This window comes from Gorilla gorilla, chromosome 14 (assembly GCF_029281585.2).
Source record: "Gorilla gorilla gorilla isolate KB3781 chromosome 14, NHGRI_mGorGor1-v2.1_pri, whole genome shotgun sequence".
Lineage (NCBI taxonomy): Eukaryota > Metazoa > Chordata > Mammalia > Primates > Hominidae > Gorilla > Gorilla gorilla.
This window is the reverse complement of record NC_073238.2, coordinates 46,811,891-46,825,909: the sequence shown is the minus strand read 5'-3', so window position 1 is coordinate 46,825,909 and position 14,019 is coordinate 46,811,891. Positions and strand designations below refer to the sequence as shown.

The 14,019-nt window shown below is 41.8% G+C and overlaps 1 protein-coding gene and 1 pseudogene across 8 annotated transcripts in view; both read left to right on the top strand.

Moving 5' to 3' along the window:
- The window catches only part of LOC101153444 (NEDD4 binding protein 2 like 2), a 106,217-nt gene that overhangs the window by 34,233 nt on the left and 57,965 nt on the right, over positions 1–14,019 (top strand). The gene's annotated exons all lie outside the window — the stretch shown is intronic.
- LOC101123812 (MICOS complex subunit MIC10-like) lies at positions 4,462–11,147 on the top strand (annotated as a pseudogene).

Sequence of the window (14,019 nt, the reverse complement as noted above, 5' to 3'; positions counted from 1 at the left end):
CTGTCAGGTGGGAAGATGGAGAATGAAGCTGAAGAAGATTATTCTTGAGCCTTAAAATCTAATGGGATTTGCCTTTATACGTTTCAGACCTGCTTGGGATCCATCACCCCTTCTTTCTGATTTTTTCGGAATAGGAATGTTTATCCTATGCCTGTCTCACCAGTGGTGTATTTTGGAAGCAAATAACTTGTCTAGTTTCACAGGTTCATGCTGGAGAAGAATTTTGCCTCAGGGTGAAACCTTGAGTATGCCTGTACCTAATCTAAATGATATTTAGATGAGATTTGGGGCTTAGAGTTGATACTGAAATGGGTCAAGACTTTGGGGCTGTTGGGATGGAGTGGATGTGTTTTGTGTCTGAGAAGGACGTGAATTTTGAGGGGCCAGATGGCAGAATTTTAGGGGTTGAATTGTATGCTCTCCAAATGTATATAAGTTAAAGTCCTAACTCCTAGTACCTAGAATGTGACCATATTTGGAGATGGGGCCTTTAAAAAGGTAATTAAGATAAAATGACGTTATACATATGAGCCCTTATCCAATATGAATGGTGTCTTTGTAAGAAGAGGTTAGGACAAACACAAAGGGAAGATCATGTGATGACACTGGAGAAAGAAGGCCATCTACAAACTGAGGAGGGAGGCCTGAGAAGAGATAAACCCTGTGGACATCTTAATCTTGGACATCTAGCCTTCAGAAGTGTGGGAAAATAAATTTCTATTGTTTAAGCCACCTAGTCTTTGGTACTTTGTTGTGGGAACCCTAGCAAATAAATACGCAGCTTTTAACACTGGTTAGTTGAGAAGCACTTTGGAGACATTTCCTTCTTTTCTGCAGTTCCTTTGTGTGTAAAGTTAGGGCATTTGCCTTAATCAGTGGTTCTTTTAAGTTTTGGGTTCTAATTCATCTGTTATATGTTGTTTCGAAAAATTTTTGGAGTTTTACATCCATCAGGGGACCCCAGGTTCAGAATTCTTAGACAAGACTCTTTTTTATTTATTTTTTAAGAGAGTCTTTTTCTTTCACCCAGGCTGCCAGGCTAGAGTGCAGTGGCGCAATCATAGTTCACTGTAACCTTGAACTCCTGGGCTCAAGCAATCCTCCCAGCTAATTTTTAAATTTTTTTAGAGCTGGGATCTCACTGTGTTTCCCAAGCTGGTCTCAAACTCCTGGGCTCAAGTGATCCTCCTGCCTCGGTCTCCCAAAGTGCTGGAATTACAGGTATGAGCCACTGTACGTGGCCATGACTAAGTTCTAAGGAAGTTTTACCTTGGTTTTGTAGCTTACGATCTATTAATGTAATTTGACTATTTGAAGTGAAAAAGTTGATTGTGTGAATTAATGATGGAAATAACTTGTCCTTTACACTGCCTAAAAATTTAGCTTTTTAAATTTTAAGGAATTGTTACCTAGACTTGCATTGAACATTTATTGCACCACTTTTACATGCTAGTGATGGAAATATAAAGGTAAATAAAGTAAGCCTCCTACTCTTGAATATATAGCTTTATGAAGGGAAGATGGTGGGAACCCGATGGCTCTTCTGTAGAATATGGATTAATACTAGTCTTGCTTTGTGGGATTAACACTTTTGAATGCAGGGACTGTGTTTTTATATCCTTAGGGTCTAGCTCAGTATTAAGCACCTAAAAAAAGCTTGATTTGTGTTTGAAGAATGAATACCCCCAGAAATTATTTCTGCTGGCAGCTTTAAGAAGCAACACTGAGATTTATAGTATTATACTTTAAATTTAATTAAATCATACTGTGTTCCGTGTTTTGAGGCAGTAATTAGTGCAATATAAATTTTTTTTTTTTTTTTTTTTTTTTGCTACAGAGTCTTGCTCTGTCACCTAGGCTGTACTGCAGTGGCATGATCTCAGCTCACTGCAGCTTCCACCTCCTGGGTTCAAGCGATTCTCCTGCCTCAGCCTCCCGAGTCGCTGGGATTACAGGTGCCTACCACCACGCCCGACTAATTTTTGCATTTTTAGTAGAGATGGGGTTTCTCCATGTTGGCTAGGCTGGTATCGAACTTATGACCTCAGGTGATCTGTCCACCTCGGCCTCCCAAAGTGCTTGGATTACAGGTGTGAGCCACCATGTCTGTCCAAATATAAATGCTTTTAATGACTTCTAGTATTCAAAGCTTTCTGAAAATAGAATGTGTTTCATCAAGAAGTATATAGTGAGTTGCTTGATACTGGTGTTCACGGAGCAATGGAGTTCTGTGCTTTCAGACTGCCCCTTAGAAGTATCAGGGATTGTTGTAAAGAGCAGAGGGAGAAAGAAACCACTAATTTAGTACAACACAGAGTTTGAAATTGCAGAATTCGAAGTTAAGTTGCAGTTTTGACTGCACTTGATCAAGTCACTTAATTTTCTGAAACTTTTCCTCATAATTAAATGATTATGCCTTTTTAATCTACAATGTAGGGTTATTAGATGGATTAAGCAAGATGAATATTTTAGAGTTTCAGCTGAAATAGTTCTTATTTTAGTCTTATTTTATGAAGCCATGGAATTCTGTGATTTTTGTTTGCCTTTTGATGATTTTACCTCTTTTGATAATACAGTGAAGATGAGCAGAGATGGAAACAACCCAGTTTTATAGTAGTTAGCAATGCTGTAATAGGCTGGGCTCACACCTGTAATCCCAGCACTTTGGGAGGTTGAGGAGGGTGGATCACATGAGGCCAGGTGCTCGAGACCAGCCTGGCCAACATGGTGAAACCCCGTCTCTACCAAAAATACAAATAAAAAAATAAAAAATTAGCTGGATGTGGTGGTGCATGCCTGTAATCCCAGCTACTTGAAGGCTAAGGTAGGAGAATTCCTTGAACCCAGGAGGGCAGAGGTTGCAGTGAGCCGAGATCGTGCCACTGTATTCCAGCCTGGGCGACAGAGCAAGATTCTGTCTCAAAAAAAAAAAAAAAAAAAATGCTGTAGTAGGTCTAGAAGGATAAAGTTTGATTTTTTTCATTATCGAATTTATCAAAGATATATTCCTCATTAGCATAGATGGATTAGTCTGGAATTGCTCAAAACAATTTGTTATGATGCATATCCCTTTTTATCATGAATACTGGCAAGGTTTTCTCACCTATGTTGCATAGACTGTTGGTATGATCTAATTACGTTGATATTTCCTTTTTTTTTTTGAGACAGAGTCTCCCTCTCTCTCACAGAGATGGAGTCTCGCTCTGTCTCCCAAGCTGGAGTGCAGTGGCGCGATCTCGGCTCACTGCAAGCTCCGCCTCCGGGGTTCATGCCATTCTTCTGCCTCAGCCTCCCGAGTAGCTGAGACTACGGGTGCCCACCACCACTCCCGGCTAATGTTTTTGTATTTTTAGTAGAGACGGGGTTTCACCATGTTAGCCAGGATGGTCTCGATCTCCTGACCTCATGATCCGCCTGCCTTGGCCTCCCAAATTGCTGGGATTACAGGCGTGAGCCACCGCACCCGGCCGATATTTTCATTTTTTTACTGGCAAATTTGGTATGATTAATTTCACACAGCAGTGTATTGGGCAGCCCACACAAACCTATTTCTTTAAAAGAAAAAAAAAAGGTTTTTATTTTGTTTTAATGTCAAGCTTAATGTGGCAAGTCTTTTTCTCCTCTCTCTTGGTTTTCATGGAGACATTTTCCCCTTGTTTCTCATACGTAACATTATGTGTAATGTTCCTGTGACAGTGTGATATCAGCCTATCTGTAGTTATGTGAAACCATTAGTTAACTGCATCCTGGGCTCCTGTGAAATGACTCATTCAGAATGGGAGCATCATTTTGAGGGGATGTCAGTTTTCTGTTTTCACAATAGTTAGAAAAGTGGGCCAGGTGCAGTGGGTCACACCTGTAAGCCCAGCACTTTAGGAGACCGAGGTGGGCAGATCACTTGAGGTCGGGAGTTCAAGACCAGCCTGGGTAAAATGGCGAAACCTCGTCTCTACTAAAAATACAAAATTAGCTGGGCGTCGTGATGCATGCCTGTAATCCCAGCTACTGGGGAGGCTGAGGCAGAAGAACCACTAGCACCCAGGAGTTGGAGGTTGCAGTGAGCCAAGATCATGCCATTGAACTCTAGCCTGGGCAACAGAGGGAGTGAGACTCCATCTCAAAAAAAAGAAAAGAAAAGACTAAAGTGACAGAGTTGTCATAAGACTCAGTAGACAGAAGGGAAGAGGGCACATGTTGGAAGGCACAAGAGGACATTTATAATATTTTAAGATACTGTTACATTTTTTATTTTTAAGAATAATAGTTTTTTTTTTTGGTTTTTTTTTTTTTTTTTTTGAGACACGGTTTCCATCTGTCACCCAGGCTGGAGTTCAGTGGCGTGATCATAGCTCACTGCAGCCTTGGACTCCTAAGTTCAAGCAGTCCTCCTATTACAACCTCTTGAGTGGTTAGTACTACAGGCATGTGCCACCATGCCTGGCTTTTTTTTTTTTTTTTTTTTTTTTTTTGTAGAGACAGGATCTCTACAGGCTAGTCTTGAACTCCTGGCTTCAAGTGATCCTCCCTAAGTGCTGGGATTATGGGCAAGAGCCACTGCACCTGGTGACATATTCTGAATTTTTAATTATGTTGTTCTTCCTGGCTTTTTATTTTCTACTTTTAAACTGAAGTAGAAGTTATTTAGAAACAATTTACTTATAGAGAAATAATTTTATTTGTAGACAGGATAGGTAGCATTCAGTAGAGAAAGGAAATGAAAAGCAGCTCATCAATAGTTAAATAATTGTTCAAGCAAGATGTGGATAAGTTGCTATGGTATGACACTGATGTGGAACTTCCAAGAAATGTGTTTGGTTATATGAATTCTTTTGGGAGCAAGGTAGACCTGCTAAAGGCACCGAGCCTATGGTAGATCTCCAGGGCTGAAGCTCAGGTGGGCATCATACCCAAGGCAGCAAGCAGTGAAAAGAGCCACAGTAGAACCCAACTAAAAGTCTCAGAAAACACCAAAGGTTATGCTTGGGAAAAAAGTTCAGTCAGCAAATATTAGACAAGGGCATGGTAAACTGGTAGAGTCAGGAGCCAAGAACTAAAATGGAACTGAGTAAGGTTAGGTGTGTAGAAGAATGATTCTAGAGCATTGCCATGAATGGTGTTGGGATGTGTGAGGCTTGTTTTAGTGGCTGTTAGCTGTATGGTTTCTTGGTGAGAGATGGACTGATTTAAAGGTACAGAATTGGACTATAAGCTTCCTGCCTGCCTTCCCAGCCCTGAACAAAGGCTTTATCTGGATTGTCCTTGGTCAGATAGAGGGTGGGACAGGAAGAAGTAAGCTTGGGTAAATTTCCATAGTTTACTCTGACTCTTTATGCCCAGGTTGTGTGTGCTTAGCCAAGGTATAGAGCAGAGATTGGAGTCCATGCAAGAACAGTGTGAAGAATATGATAGATGTAAATTGGAAATGAGAGTTCATGAGATTGACTTTGAATAGGCCCAGAAGAAGACTTCTAGCTTTTGGCGATCATGAGAACATTGTATAGAAAACAAATGAGGCTTCCTTGCTGCATTGACTTTACCAATTTATATAGGAATGCTTTTTTTTTCCCTTAAGTTTTTAAGATGTATCTTGACCCTTGGGACAACCTATGCAGTTAATGTAAAGAAGTGCTTAGTGTAGTAAGGAAGTAACAGATGGAAGCCATAGTTACTAGGGATGAAATGATATTTTCTGGTTGCAGAAATATGAACCAGTAGTGAGAAGAAGTAGTAAAATTCTGTTGTCTGCATGAATGCGTAGCCATGGGTTACTTTTCACCGTTCAGTTAATTGAGTGGTAGTCAGTGAGTGAAAAGTAGAGGGCCAGGTTCAAGGAAGGCTTCCTATAGGAGTTGGTGCCTAAGCCTAGTTTAAGTCAGACTTAGCAAGAAGGAAGGAATATGGGAGAAGGCCTGAAGGCAGTGGCAGCTGAATAATCAAAGGCTTAGAGGCAAGAAACAGTAATGTATTTATTCATGCAACAATATTTCTTTTTTAAATTTTAATTTTTTTTTTAGACAGAGTCTTGCTCTGTCACTCAGTCTGGAGTGCAATGGCACAATCTCTGCTCAGTGCAGCCTCCATCTCCCAGGTTCAAACGATTCTCAGCCTCCTGAGTAGCTGGGACTGCAGGTGTGTGCCACCCTGCCCAGCCAATTTTTTTGTAGAGTTGGGGTTTCACCATGTTGCCCAGGCTGATCTTGAACTCCTGAGCTCAAGTGATCCACCTGCCTCAGCCTCCCAAAGTGCTGAGATTACAGGGGTGAGCCACCATGCCCAGCCAAAAGATAAATTTTTTAAAAAATTCCAGTCCATCACAGTCTGATACTTTAGTAATGTATAATAAAGAAGTGATTACTAGGTCCGGGTGTGGTGGCCCACACCTGTAATCCCAGCACTTTGGGAGGCCAAGGCAGGTGGATCACTTGAGGTCAGGAGTTCGAGACCAGCCTGGCCAACATGGCAAAACCCCATCTCTACTAAAAATACAGAAATTAGCTGGGCATGTGATGCACACCTGTAATTCCAGCTATTCGGCGGAGGCACGAGAATCATTTGAACCCAGGACGCGGAGATTGCAGTGAGCCAAGATCACACCACTGCACTCCAGCCTGGGCAACAGAACGAGATTCTGTCTTGAATGAATGAATGAATGAAGTGAATTACAAAAAATTTTAAAATACAAACCAAATGTTTTGTTAAATTCAACAGACATAATTATGTGTCAGCTGCATGCAGTGGCTCATGCCTGTAATCTCAACGCTTTGGGAGGAATTACAGGGACCAGGGGTTTGAGACTAGCTTGGCCAACATAGTGAAACCCCATCTCTACCAAAAAATATAAAAATTAGCCAAGTATGGTGGTGTATGCCTATATCCTAGCTACTCAGGAGGCTGAGATGGGAGAGTCGCTTAAACCCAGGAGGTGGAGGTTGAAATGAGCTGAGATCATGCCACTGCACTCCAGCCCAGGTGACAGAGGGATACTCTCTCAAAGAAAAAGGAAAAAAAAATTACTGTGTCTAATTTCTATAAAATTTTTTTTTTTTTTTTACTTCTCAATTTCTGTACTTGTGGATCAGTAGCAAACTTCATGGACTGGCATCAGTATGAATGACATTTGAGTAGCACTGTTTGGTGTGCAGCATACTAGAGTAGTGAGAGAAGGAAACATCTGTGGACATTGTATCAACTGGGAGGCCACCGAACATTTTGTCATGTTTTTTGAATAACTTGTGCAGCCTAAGGCAGCCTGTCAGGGCAGTGGTGTGGCAAAGCCATAATATTTGTATGGGGCTCATTCTACTGAGAGGCATATCTGCCGTTCTGATAGTGTAGTCTCCTCCATTTTTCCTCCAGCACTCTGCTCTTTGGGAGGCACTGCAGGGTGGCTGTGACTTTGGTCAGGTGTAGCTTATGTTTGGCCATCTCTTGGTTGATCCAGTTTATTTGTCTTAGTTTCAGTGATGGCCAGAGGGTTACAAAGGATTTGGAATGGAGCATGTCTCAGGGTGGTGTGAACTCTGTTGTTGCCTGGATTTCCAGATCATGTGACAGAGAATCAGCTGGATCATTTCAGCTGTCCAGGTTATCAGTTAGAATAAAGTTTTTAAAAACTAAAATCTTGGGAGCAAGGAGGCCTCTCTGATGTAAAGAAAGATGAGTAGACTGGTTTATCCCTTCTATGCAGTTAGTACATGAGAGTACCCTGGTCCTTTAAGAGCCAGAGTTGTTTGGGGTTTTTGTTTGTTTTCCCCCATTAAAAAGCACTAGCATTTATTAGGGGAAAATGAGGTTCTCCTCAACTCATGTTTTCCCTCTCTGTATTGTGGAAAATCTGAACCTCACTCTGAAAGTGAATACATCCATTTGAAAGGGATGGCAGGTTACCAAGAGTGTCATTTAATGAAACCCCTCTTTTTCTTGACCAAAAGAGACCTTGTTTTCTTTGAGAAGCAGGAGTTCACTTTAATTTTTATGAACATCTCACACCACTTCCACCTAACCCTACCTACCGTAATATGGGCTGGCCTGTCAAGTCTTGGGCAAGAATAGTGATAAGATGCTATCAGGTCAGAACCCATATTGTTAGAGTAGCTGAAAGATTCAGGAGTTCTTATTTTGAACTCTTGCATGTAGAATCATTACAAGATGTCTCTTAAATGCAGTTAGAGTGAGAGGAAAGCTGGAGCTGTGGGTGGGGAACATGTCAGAGGTGGGGCTCAGCAGCAAGTGGGACCAGTGCCTGCTGGATGTGGTAGATAAGTACCGGTTTTGGATTAGGGATTGTTTTCTCACTTACCTTCTTTAAAAAAAGAATGTGGCCATTAGCCTTTGGTTCTGGCATGGCATTAGGAATGGCTTATTCCAGCTGTCAGCATGATTTCCAGGTTCCATGTCTTCTACATGGAAAACATGTCAAAGGACAGGAGCAGTGACCACCTGACAACATCGCAGTGGGAGGAAAAGAGAAATCATGTTTATTCCTCAGGAATGCTGAAGTACCCTGGAGTAAACTGTCATTCTTATTATAACAATGTTATTAGTAATGCTTTAAACTCCAGCACACTTGTTATGTATTTGAAACCAAGTCTGGTTCTTGTTTTGTATTTTCTCTCTGGAAATTGTAAGGCGGTGGTCTTAAATACATTAAACAAAAATGGGAAAAAAAGCGGTTAAAATTTGATGGCATATCAGCCAGCTGACCCAATTCTTGGCACAGTCAACAAGTATCTTTGATTTGTTTTCAGCAGGGCTAAGTCATCAGATATGTCAGAAGGGGTAAAAAAAAAAAAAAAACATAGGTAGCTTGGTTGCATATGCCTTTTTTCAGAAGTAATATTTAAATTATGTAATAGTTGGTGTGGTGGCCCAGTCTGCCAGCTAGCACATTGCCCTTCCTGGCTGCCTCATTCAAAATTCTGGGCAGGCTGCAGTTCCCACAGGTAACCAACCACATGAAGGCAACTCTGGGGAATCAGTGGTGAGTAGTCACAGCCTCGGAGTCAAAAGGCACCGGCGGGGTGGGGTGGTTCATGCCTGTAATCCCAGCACTTTGGGAGGCTGAGGCAGGCGGATCACTTGAAGTCAGGAGTTAAGACCAGCCCTACCAATATGAAGAAACCCCATCTCTACTGAAAATACAAAAATTACCTGGGCATGGTAGCAGACACCTGTAATCCCAGCTACTTAGGAGACTGAGGCAGGAGAATTGCTTGAACCCAGGAGGCGGAGGTTGCAATGAGCTGGGATTGCGCCACTGCACTCAAGCCTGGGAAACAGAGCGAGACTCCATTTAAAAAAAAAAAAAAAAAAGAGGCAGCGGGCATTTGCCTGATGAGGTGCCACTGCCACTGGTGTCTCCTGCTGGGTACCAGGCCAGCTCTGGCAGAGGAGACATGAAAGAACAGGAACTGGATTCAGTAATCTGGACTGGCTAGTGCTATATCTGTTACTTTCCAGACCCATTTGAGTTGCCCCATGTCTGGGTGGGAAAGGTAAGAAATGCACAGCCTAGTCCTTGGGAGTATCTAGAAGAATCCAAAGGCATTGTCCAGAAGGTACAACTTTGGGGGCTGGGGGTAGGGATTGACTGCATGGGTACTAAACAGAATAGAGGCTGGTTACTGTGCTAGAGAAGGAACCTATGGGCCCTTTAGGGTGCCAGTCCTTAACCTGTTGATGGGTTACTAAGGATCCTTGAGAATATGCTGGGCTACAGGATTAGGCAGTGGCTCAGGACACTATTTGCCAAATGGTAAGAAGAATTTCAGTATTTTAACAAACTTTGAGGCCGTAAGAGTATACTGGCTGAATGTTAGCCCTTTGAAGTCTGAGACTCATGGATTCTTGAGTATCCATGGCAGTTTGTGCATAAGAAAGCTGTGCAGTTTATTCTGATTTTTTTCTGGGATAGGTAGAGTCCCAGAGAGATTGTATTCGCTGGAACTAATTGGAAGCTAGAATTTACACCCTCTATCTTTCCTGGGTACAGGGAATAGAGTGTGACCTCTCACTTGTACATGTTGAATTAACAACAGATGTGTTTCTATGTCTGCCAGTTTTAGGGAGAAGTCTGAAGACTTGTGCAGAGGAGGTGGGAGCAAAGGGACTTTGTTGAGGTTTTGGCCAGCCAGATTATTGATAGAACATAGGTCTTGGAGAACACAGCTAGGGCAGGATATTCTGCTTGGGAAAGTTATGGAAAAATGCAGAAGAAATGTTCAAGCCAACGTCTTTAGAGAGCCTGGGAAACCAATTTCATTCATAGATTTCAAGGATTAGGAGCCTGGGAGTCCTGAAAGAGCATAAGAGAATAATCACGGAGGGATGAAGGTCCAAAACCATTGTAGCAAATAGTACAAATAATCTTTGGTGTCTTTTTCAGCCACTTGATGCTTAGGTGTATTGGATCTGTTTAAAGGTACAGGCCTTAAGCAGATATTGATTAATGTAGAGATAGTAGTGACAGAGTCTTTATGTGGTTAAAATTTATGTAGAACGTTAATTATATAGAAAATGAGACAAATACTGTACCTGGAACCCCAATTTGTATCCTTAGGAAACACGAGAAGGTATCATTGGTATATTCTAATGCTAGAACTGAAGTGCAAAGAGAATGTTTTGGACACCAAGCAGTAAAAAATTGAGCAGGGTAAGTTTGAGTCCATTAGAGAGCAAATTGGCTAATTGGGAGTGAGAGAGGTTACACACATTGCTAAGTATGGCCAGACAGCAACAAAGATAGTATAATGAATAGAATACTGCAATCACAATCAAGATACTAGGATCAGCCTGGTGCAGTGGCTCACACCTATAATCCCAGTACGTTGGGAGGCTGAGGCGTAAAGATCACTTGAGCCCAGCAGTTTGAGACCAGCCCGAGCAACATGGTGAGACCTCGTCTCTACTAAAAAATTAGCTGGGCATGGTAGCACATGCCTTTAATGCCAGCTACTTGGGAGGCTGAGGAGGGAGGATCACTTGAGCCTGGGAGGTTGAGGCTGCAGTGAGCTGTGATCATGCCTGGGCGACAGAGCGAGACCCTGTCTCTAAAAAAGGAAAACAAAGTAAAAAATTAATATAATTGTTCTCAGGATGCTGCAGTTTTGTGACCTTTTACAAGTTGTTGTCCCAGTTCATGACTCATACTGCATATAAAGATAGTACCTTTTTTTTTCTTTTTTTTTTTTTTTGAGACGGAGTTGCTCTGTCACCCAGGCTGGAGTGCAGTGGCGCTATCTTGGCTCACTGCAAGCTCCGCCTCCCGGGTTCACGCCATTCTCCTGCCTCAGCTTCCCGAGTAGCTGGGACTACAGGCGCCCACCACCATGCCCGGCTAATTTTTTTGTGTGTTTTTAGTAGAGACGGGGTTTCACCGTGTTAGCCAGGATGGTCTCGATCTCCTGACCTCGTGATCTGCACGCCTCGGCCTCCCAAAGTGCTAGGATTACAGGCTTGAGCCACCGCGCCCAGCCTAAAGATAGTACTTTTTTGTTTTCTCCTGTGAATACTGTGAATGCGGTGCTATTTATGGATATTCTGGATTCTGTCAAAAATAGTAAACAACTTATTGGTTTCTATTTGATGGTATTTAACATGCTAAAAAAAATGGTGTATTAGGGCTAAAAGGGATTTACAGGATATCTCCTTCACATCTCACATTTTATTTTTATTTTTTAATTTTTTAGACCGAGTCTCACTCTGTTGCCCAGGTTAGAGTGGAGTGACGCAATCTCGGCTCACTGCAACCTCCGCCTCCCAGGTTCAAGAGATTCTCATGCCTCAGCCACCTGAGTAGCTGGGATTACAGGCGTACACCACCACTCCCAGATAATTTTTTTTTATTTTTTTATTTTTAGTAGACATGGTGTTTCACCATGTTAGCAGGCTGTTCTCAAACTCCTGGCCTCAAGTGATCCGCCCACCTCAGCCTCCCAAAGTGCTGGGATTAAAGGCGTGAGCCACCACTCCTGGCCAAATCTCACATTTTATAGATGAGGAAAGCGAAATCCAAAGAGATAAAATAACTTACCGCTTACAGTCAGTCAATAGAAGGACTAGGACTAGCATCCAGGACACCTGTCTTTTAGTCATTTCTTTGCTGTCCCAAAAATCTAAGTATTATAGTGAGTAACATTAGCTTGCAGTTTTTAATAGTTCATCAATAAGTCTGAATCCTTGTCAGTTGCCACACTGGCTACCCAGAAAATTTCTGGCAGTTATATGCCTCAGGCAGTTATATGCCTCAGGCAGTTATATGAAGGTTTATTTCCTTCTTATACATTAAAAATAGTGTGAAACATGATTGAAAATACACTGTTTTAGTCTCTTGATTTTGTATCCACTTTCAACATTTTAATATGAAACCTTGACAGAGACTTTGCTGTAATTTTGGTCTTGAGGGGCGGGGGTACTCATCCAAATCACAGTACCCAGCAGTCTGAGTTCTTCAGATAGGCATAAAGAAACGAGAAGTTACATAATTTTTGTTGAATGGGTATGGTGATGTTGGCAAGTGATTAAGCCTAAGAAAAACTGTTTGTGTACCAGTTTAAATCATGAATTTACTGTAAATAGGTTTTGTTGTTGTTGTTGTTTTTATTTTTATACCGCTGAGAGTTAACACAATTCTTGGACATGTGCAACATAATGATACACAAATAGATAGAGGCATGAGAACTGAATCAAAGAAGTCGGGCCTGAAGGACAGGAGACCAACACCATCCTGGCCAACATGGTGAAATCCCGTCTGTACTAAAATACAAAAAATTACCTGGGCTTGGTGGCACGTGCCTATAGTCCCAGCTACTTGGGAGGCTGAGGCAGGGGAATCGCTTGAACCCGGGAGGCGGAGGTTGCAGTGAGCCGAGATTGCGCCACTGCACTCCAGCCTGGGTGACATAGTTAGACTCCGTCTCAAAAATATATATATGTATAGTTTATACATATAGTATATATAGTTTATATATAGTATATATAGTTTATATATAGTATTTATATAGTTTATATAGTTTTTTCAGTTTTTTTATTATAAAAACTGTTGATTATTGACATAACTACTTTGTAGCCTAGAGTTCTTTTGGTGTGACCAGCCCATCAAAAGGCATTATTTATAATTTCAAATTACTAGAATTTTTCTACATCCACATAAATTATTTTCCCTTTTTGTATTTCATCTACTTAGTATAACAGGAGCAGGATAAGTCAAAGTAATAATGGTAATGCTGAGATCTGTGAACCTTTGTAATTCATCATGAGCATGTAATAGTTTTATAATATATGTAAAATATGCATGGTAAGCATGATGAAAAACATTGCAATAACCATGCAGGAAGAGTCATTTGAGACCTCCTCCAAATAGCAGAAAATTACCACCCTGCCCCTTTTCCCTTCAGAATCTCAGAACTGTGGATTTTCTCTGGGTTCTATTTCGGTTTTTTCTTTTCAGGTTGAGAGCCACTGTATAAGTCTGTCTTAAACCTTGGAGGCATTAGTAGGTCTCAAGGCTCCTGAAAAAAGTATTTTTTTTTTTTTTGCTTTAATCTGGGTGAAAAATGAGGATTTACTCTAATTACAAAACTAAACATTGTATTTCCACCCATTTGTGTAAGTCAGGGATCCCTAACCCCTGGAACTTGGACCTGACCTGTTGGGAACTGGGCTGCACAGCAGGAGGTGAGCGGTGGGCAAGTGAGCATTACTACCTGAGCTCTGCCTCCTGTCAGATCAGCGGTGGCATTAGATTCTCATAGGAGCACAAACTCTATTGTGAACTGTGCATGTGAGAGATCTAGGTTGCTGCACTCTAACTAATGCCTGATCATCTGAGGTGGAACAGTTTCATCTCCGAAACCACCCCCAAAAAGGTTGGGGACTGCTTGTGTAAGTCACCAAATACTCAGATAAAAACAATAGCTTCGGCCAGGCGCAGTGGCTCACGCCTGTAATGCCAGCACTTTGGGAGGCTGAGGCGGGTGGATCACCTAAGGTCAGGAGTTGAAGACAAGCCTGGTCAACATA